This window comes from Babylonia areolata, chromosome 28 (assembly GCF_041734735.1).
Source record: "Babylonia areolata isolate BAREFJ2019XMU chromosome 28, ASM4173473v1, whole genome shotgun sequence".
Taxonomy (NCBI): domain Eukaryota; kingdom Metazoa; phylum Mollusca; class Gastropoda; order Neogastropoda; family Buccinidae; genus Babylonia; species Babylonia areolata.
Genome location: NC_134903.1, coordinates 5891443 through 5898942, shown reverse-complemented (window position 1 = coordinate 5898942; position 7500 = coordinate 5891443). Strand labels below are relative to the sequence as shown.

At 43.3% G+C, this 7500-nt stretch overlaps 1 protein-coding gene across 1 annotated transcript in view; it reads right to left on the bottom strand.

Moving 5' to 3' along the window:
* LOC143301971 (uncharacterized) overlaps positions 1 to 7500 on the bottom strand; it is a 53768-nt gene that overhangs the window by 35511 nt on the left and 10757 nt on the right. The gene's annotated exons all lie outside the window — the stretch shown is intronic.

The window sequence follows — 7500 nt, the reverse complement described above, 5'->3', positions numbered from 1 at the left end:
ATACAATTAAACACACTATTTGTTTGCAATTGCTTTTTGCAAAGGAATATCCGATCCGTGTTTTTCTACCTACTTTATACAGCAATAAGGGTCATTATTTTGTGATGTGAAATAATCGCAATGCACCACTGTTCCTTTTTGTGAGCATTGTCGACTTTTTGTGAGTTGCATTAGTCCTCCCGCTGTACATTACAAAATGAACAGACCAATCCACATTATTGACAGTCTTGTGTAGTCAATGTACACCATGTCGTTTGTACTTTTCTACTTGGATTTCTCAGTTCATTCTGGCAGGCCCAGAGATATACTATTTGCTTGAATCTGAGAGCACACGAGGTGCCACTTCGGCGGCATATCAACACTACGTGCCTCTTTGATGTGTTCTGGACGCTGTCTTCTTGTGTTCGGGAAATCCCTTAATCTTATATCTCAAGGATTTCCCTGTGAGCACGGAAGATTGTTCCAGGGGGATTTTCTTTGTCACTGATATCACAGCTGTAACTGTTCCAAATGCTCTCCATGCGACCCCAATTGGTTTTGCGCTACTCATTTTGCTTTGAGTTCTGCTCCAGTTTGACATGGTACAGTAAACTATATAAAAAAGGAGTTTGTATTATATTTCATGTTTGGCTAAACATATACTTACCTGTCGCTGTGGTTCACATGGGGCATACTTCGTTGGTCACGTATTGGCTATACAACGCTTAAGGTTGGGAATTCGGTTCACTGGCTGAGCAGATGACGGGCTTAGCAGGAGAGTCTTAACACTGAGTTAGCCACGAAATTTGGCCAACAGAGAAAATCAACAGATCTAGTTTCCATTAGCTTGACATGTACATTTTACCAAACAGGGAATATAATACAGACTCCTCTTGCTTCATTAATCTTCATTACATTTGTCAAATCATTCGAAATTTACCAAAATTGCGTGAAAGTGGTTAATGATTTTATGATATCATAATTTTTTTTTATGTCTGGCTATTATATCCATTGGTGTTTCACTTATGCATCAATAGAATGAGGTGATTCTTTTCATTAAAATAAAACTAAATATCAATTACATCCAAAGCACCCAGGGTGGTTCTAGTGATGACATCACCGTCATCTGGATACTTCACACTCAGAAGAAATACAAGTGAGAATTATACGTACATGATGTGGCACAAACTTTATGTGCCTGTCAGACATCCACTCATAATCAGTCTGAAAAGGCTTTCACCATATGATTTGCACATTGATCTGTATCGTTATCATGGTAGATCCGATACCATAATTCGTTTCTGGGATACGTACACACCAGAGAGTGACACTGCCTTTATGTACTGTTTCAGTGACACACGAATCATTATTTCTTTTATACTTGACGACTGCGTCAAACTGGCCAACACACAATGTTTTCAGTTTTTCTTTTCTTTTTTCCCTGAAAGTAAAGCACCCCAGAAGCTACCCAGTACGTTTTGGAACTGTTCAGTGGAGCACTATTCCAGCTTTCAGCACCACATGGATTGTAACCTGAAGACAGAGTGTGAAGATGGACGAGATGAAACAGAACACTGTCCCTTCAGTAGTGCTGACTGTCAGGGGTTGGTGGCCTTGTGTGACCGTTGCTACAAATTAGTTATGAAAGTGGACCTGAAACAATACTTAATAAACATATCAGACATCAATAAAAAGGGTAACGAATATTGTAATTTGCATGGTGGCACACTGGGCTTTCCTACCTGCCTGTTTGACCCATTTGGTGTTATTTGCAACAAATCAAAGAGATACTGGGATGGCTTTCTGTACATTCTGATAGGTTTGTATTCAAACAATGTAGCACTGCCCAATATGTACAGACACAGTGATTACAGCGAAGACAGAACCGTTTTCCACCATTTATTTGAAAGTATTTCTTATGACTGGAGAAATTATCTCAGTTGTCTCCAAATTTCTCTGACACTTATGGAGACTATTGGTGGAACCTGCATGCTGTTGAGTGAGTATGGCGTGTCTTGTGAAGTCCAATCAAACAAGAGTACAGAAGAACCCAGCATTCCACGCGAAATTCCTCTGGCCAACACACAGGTATCACTCTCAAAAGAACAATACTATATGACAGAGTGCCACGATGGTCAAGTGAATCACAAACTTCTCTCTTGTGCCTCCAACAGTGGAGAAGCATGTGGTCAGCAGTATACATCCACTTGTCATGTTTCTGATCAGCCATCGTATATGACTCTGCTGAATGACACAGATCTTCACGTCACTCTAATCCCCACATTCACATGCAGTGAAGACACAACCACTGTGTCATATTCCCTGGTATGTGACTTCATAGTTGACTGTCTTGATTCCAGTGATGAATCTTTCTGTAAGCATCCTCATTGTAGCAGCACTGTTTACACGTGTGAAAACGGTCAGTGTATATCCTATGACAATGTGTGTGATCAACTGTCACATTGTCAGGACGAATCAGACGAAAGGAGCTGTTCTGTTTTCAAAAGGAAACTCGTTATTAAGAAACGCATTATATCTCCTGTCCTTGTCATGTTCAATAGAATTTCGCATTTCATCTCAACTCCAATGAATCCCAGCGAGTCTTGTCCAAACAGTCATTATCGTTGTCCAGGAGAATTCAATGACTGTCTGCCTATTTACACACGATGCAATGGGTTTCATGACTGTATGGAGCACGGGGATGAAGAGGGATGTGAGGAATTGACATGTCCAGGGCTTCTCCGATGTCGACATTCCATGATATGTGTACACAGTGACCACGTGTGTGATGGCTGGCCTCACTGCCCAATGCTTGATGATGAATTATGGTGCAGTGCTACCTGTCCTGTAGGCTGCCTGTGTCAGGTTCACACCTTTCTCTGTGTACAGCCTTTCCAAGCTGATCCCTTCCTTCAGATCCGTTCATTGGATGCCACAGGTTCAGGTCTGACACTGTCTGATGTGAACAGTAACTCCTATCTCATTCGTCTGGTTCTTGCTAGGTGTTCTCTGTCCCTCCTGCCTGAAATGAAGTTGTTCAATTTGAGATTCCTTGACCTCAGCAGTAACAAGCTGCAGCATGTCAACATGACCTCGTTTACTGGTTTAGAAAATATACAGTCATTGTCCTTGTCTAACAATCCTATACTGTCAGTGTATGCTGATTCTTCTTCCGATTTTCAACAAAATGCTCTCACGCTGATAGATCTGTCACACACAGTACTGACAAGCTTTGAGTCAAAAGCGTTTACACACTTTTTTCGATTACAGAAACTTAATTTAACATATACTTCTATTCACAACATAAGTCCTAATGGTTTTCAATACACTCCACAGCTGACTGATCTGTACATAGAGCATAGTCCTGTCAAAACATTTCCATCTGACATTTTTAAGAAGCTTTCCCATCTACGCTTCATTTCATCACATAACTATAAACTGTGTTGTGATGAAATACTCCCTGACCATTTTCAGGCTTCGTATTGTTTTGCTCCCAAAGACGAAATTTCATCGTGTGAAGATTTACTGCAGTCATGGACATACCGTGGGTTTCTGTGGCTGATCACCTGTCTGGCATTGTCTGGTAACGTCTTCTGTTTCTGTGCACGTTTGTTTGCAAAGGGCATGACCACTTCCAGTGGCTTCAGTGTGTTTGTTACCAACCTTACAATGGCTGACTTTCTGATGGGTGTCTACATGGGTGTTATAGGAGTGGCTGATGAAAGGTTACGGGGCAAATATCTCCATTATGATGACACATGGAAAAACAGCGTGACCTGTACTGTTGCTGGCGTTTTGTCTCTGTTATCCAGCGAAACATCAGCTTTAATCATCTGCCTGATCACTTTAGATCGATTTATTGTCCTCTGCTTTCCATTCAGCACTTTCCGATTTGAGCGACAATCAGCAGCTGTTGTTTGTCTACTGATCTGGCTGACTGGCTGGTTCCTTGCCTTGTTGCCTTTACTTCCAGTGACATCACACTGGGAGTTTTACAGCCAGACGGCTATCTGTATTCCGCTGCCAGTAACGAAACAAGAGTTCAAAGGAAAATTGTATTCTTTCAGTGTAATGATTGTTCTCAATTTTGTGTTGTTTTTATTCATCTCTGTGGGTCAGGTATTCATTTACTGGTCCATACAGACTAATGCTTTGAAGACTAACTCTACCAAAGTATCACAAGATATAACCATAGCTCAGCGGTTGATAACCATCGCAGTTACAGATTTCTTGTGCTGGTTTCCTATTGGATTGTGTGGAATGTTTGCACTGGCTGGTTTTCCCATCCCTGGTGAAGTGAATGTGGCTTTAGCAATATTTGTATTACCTTTAAACTCTGCTGTTAACCCCTTTATGTATACATTAAACACTTTGACGGAAAAGTGGGGAAAATCCAAAGAATCTCAGCTTTTAAAATGGATGGAGTCTCATGCAGATCGGATTCAGGTGGAGTAGCTTCAAGATGTGCTGACTCAATAACAACTGGAAATAGAAAGTTACTTGAAAGGATCCTTAGTTTTCATTGGGCCATGTGCTGCATATATTTCATCTCTCTCTCTCTCCCACTCTCGACAGATATATATATATATATATATATATATATATATATATATATATATATATATATATTCATAGATCGATAGACAGATAGATATAGCAACTATCCCACTCCGAGTGCAAATCCGTTTTAAAAGTTAACCGAAACTGTTTTTGATGCTTTTTGTAATACTTTACAGAAAACGAAGACATTTGGGATTGGATTTATTATTCTTTAAACCACTGACCCACTTACGTACTTACTTATGCCCATCGCTCCCGGTGGAGCATAGGCCATCGACGACCCCTCGCCATCACACTCTATTCTGGGCTGTTCTGGCCATTCCAGTCCAGTTGGTCCCTTGCTGCTTCAGCTCTGCCTCGGTGTCTCACCTCCAGCTATTGCGAGGCCGGCCTCTCTTCCTCTTTCCCAACGGGTTCCAGGTCAGGGCTTGGCGTGTGATGCTGGACGCTGGCTTCCTGAGGGTGTGTCCGATCCAGCCCCACTTCCTCCGCAGTATCTGCTTGGCCTTTGGTTCCTGTCCCGCTCGCTCCCAGGGATCTTCGTTTCGGATCTTCTCCTGCCATCGGATCTTGTAGATGCGCCTCAGACAGGTGTTGAAGAATGTCTGAATCTTCTGCTGCATCGTCTGTGTTGTCCGCCATGTCTCGCATCCATAGAGCAGATTTGACTTCACATTGGATTTGAAGATGCGGAGTTTGGTTTTCATACTGGTTGCTCCAGATGCCCAGATGCTCTTGAGCATGATGAAAGCTGTTCTTGCCTTGCCGATTCTGGCTGTGACGTCTCGGTCCGTGCCTCCCTGTCGGTCAATCACGCTTCCCAAGTAGACGAAAGACTCCACCTCCCTGATGGGCTCTCCACTGACCGTGACTGGTGTGTTGGCAGTGGTGTTGATCTTCATCAGCTCGGTCTTCTTCTTGTTGATCTTGAGCCCTGTCCTGGCTGACGTGGTCTCCACGCGAGTGGTCTTGTCCTGCATCTGGCTGTGGTTGTGTGACAGGAGCGCCAGGTCATCAGCGAAGTCAAGGTCGTCCAGGTGTGTCCAGAGTGTCCACTGTATACCGTTGTTCCTGCCTGTTGTCACTAACCCACTGCATTTGGAAATAGATTTTACAGGTTAAAAGTTAAAAGACCAAGATTGTTTCTGACGCTTCTTTCGCTTCTTGATGGAAAACCCAAGACATCTGGGCTTGGATTTATTTGTCTTCATATATATATATATATATATATATATATATATATATATATATACATATATATATATATATATATATATATATATATATATATATATATATATATATATATATATATATATATATATATGTGTGTGTGTGTGTGTGTGTGTGTGTGTGTGTGTGTGTGTGTGTGTGTGTATACATACATATTATATAGATATAGATATAGATAAATATAAGCATGTATGTGTCTCTCTCTGTCTCTGTCCCTCTCTCTCTGTGAAATATTCAGAACTTGTTATATACTATCATACTGAAATTTAACAAACACATAAAATCGTCTCTAATTACCTGACCAACACTGCAGGTGTCTGTATCTCTTGTCACACAGTCCCAAACCAAAATGGACCTCCATAGCAACATCGTCATCGTCAACCTCCTCCATCATCATCAATATAAACAAAACGTTCTCAAAGTCTGTGGCCTTTCATGCCCTGTTCTCATGGTTACCTCAGTTTCGATACCCCTCCACTTCTGTGCTTGGGGTGAGTCCTGTCAATGTCTTCAGTGTCGGCAGATTCATGGGAGGCTGTTGTTTGAGGGACGTGGTAGCGGTCTCCACTCGGGGAGGGGGGGGGGACGCTCACTCAGTCTGGCTCCACGACTAATCCATTATTGTCGTTAGTAGGGGGCTTAGTAGGTGATGTCCTGAGTACGTTAAATCAGAACAGGCACCACTGAACACCACCGAAGTGACTCAGCAGCAGTGCAGGGTCTCCTCTGGTGTGTAGCCTCCTGGCGACCTAACATCGATGGTTCCCTGCGGACTGCCGGCGCTGGAACTGACGGACGAACCCGGGTGTGGCCGTGTATGGGGGTATCTGAATGAGCGGCGTGGGAGTAATGTCACTGAAACGGTGCAGATGATGGGGTAACAAAAAAATAAAATAAAATTAAATTATAAAAAAAGAAAAACGTGGGCTTCTTCAAATTCCTGAGGAGTGCCATCTCCTCTGGTAAGTCCCTGGATAAGTAGAACTTTGCAAGAATTAGCAAAGCCAGTCAATTTCTAAGGCGACTGTAAGCACGCACCCTGAACCCCCACAACATCAAGCTGCCAACCAAGCTCAAGGTGTTCACAGCTGTTGTGCTCTCCAGTCTGCTCTATGGATGTAGAATATGGGTCCTGTATAGGAAACACATCCACCAACTCGAGAAATTCCACATGCACTCGCTGCGGTCTATCATGGGCATCAGCTGGCAGGACAGTGTGACCAGCATGGAGGTATTGGAGAGATCCGGGTTTACGAGCATCGAAGATTTGATCCTGAAAGTGCAGTTTTACTGTAATGGCCATGCGATTTGGATACATCAATGCCGCTTGCTACATCAACTTCTCTTCGGGGCCCTTTCAAAGTGCACAGAAATCCCAATGGACGTCCACAGAAGCACTTCAAGGACTGCATCAAGGAACATCTCCATCACTGCGGCACACCCACACCTCCAAAGCAGCTTCAAACAGAGGCTAGTGAATGGATCGGCCGGCGTCCAGTCGCCAGGACACCAGTGAGCAACTTCAAGGACGACCACCGAAGCAGACTCACCAGCGCAAGACAGCTGAGGAAAGCTGCAGACCAGATCCCGGCAGCTGCGGGTTTAATGTGCCCCCACTGCTCTGGGGCGTGCAGTTCACGAATCAGACTCGTGAGCCACACCCGACAGTGCTGACAAGACTTGTACAACCAGTCTTCGTCATCCTCGACGAGCCTCCATCGTGTGTTT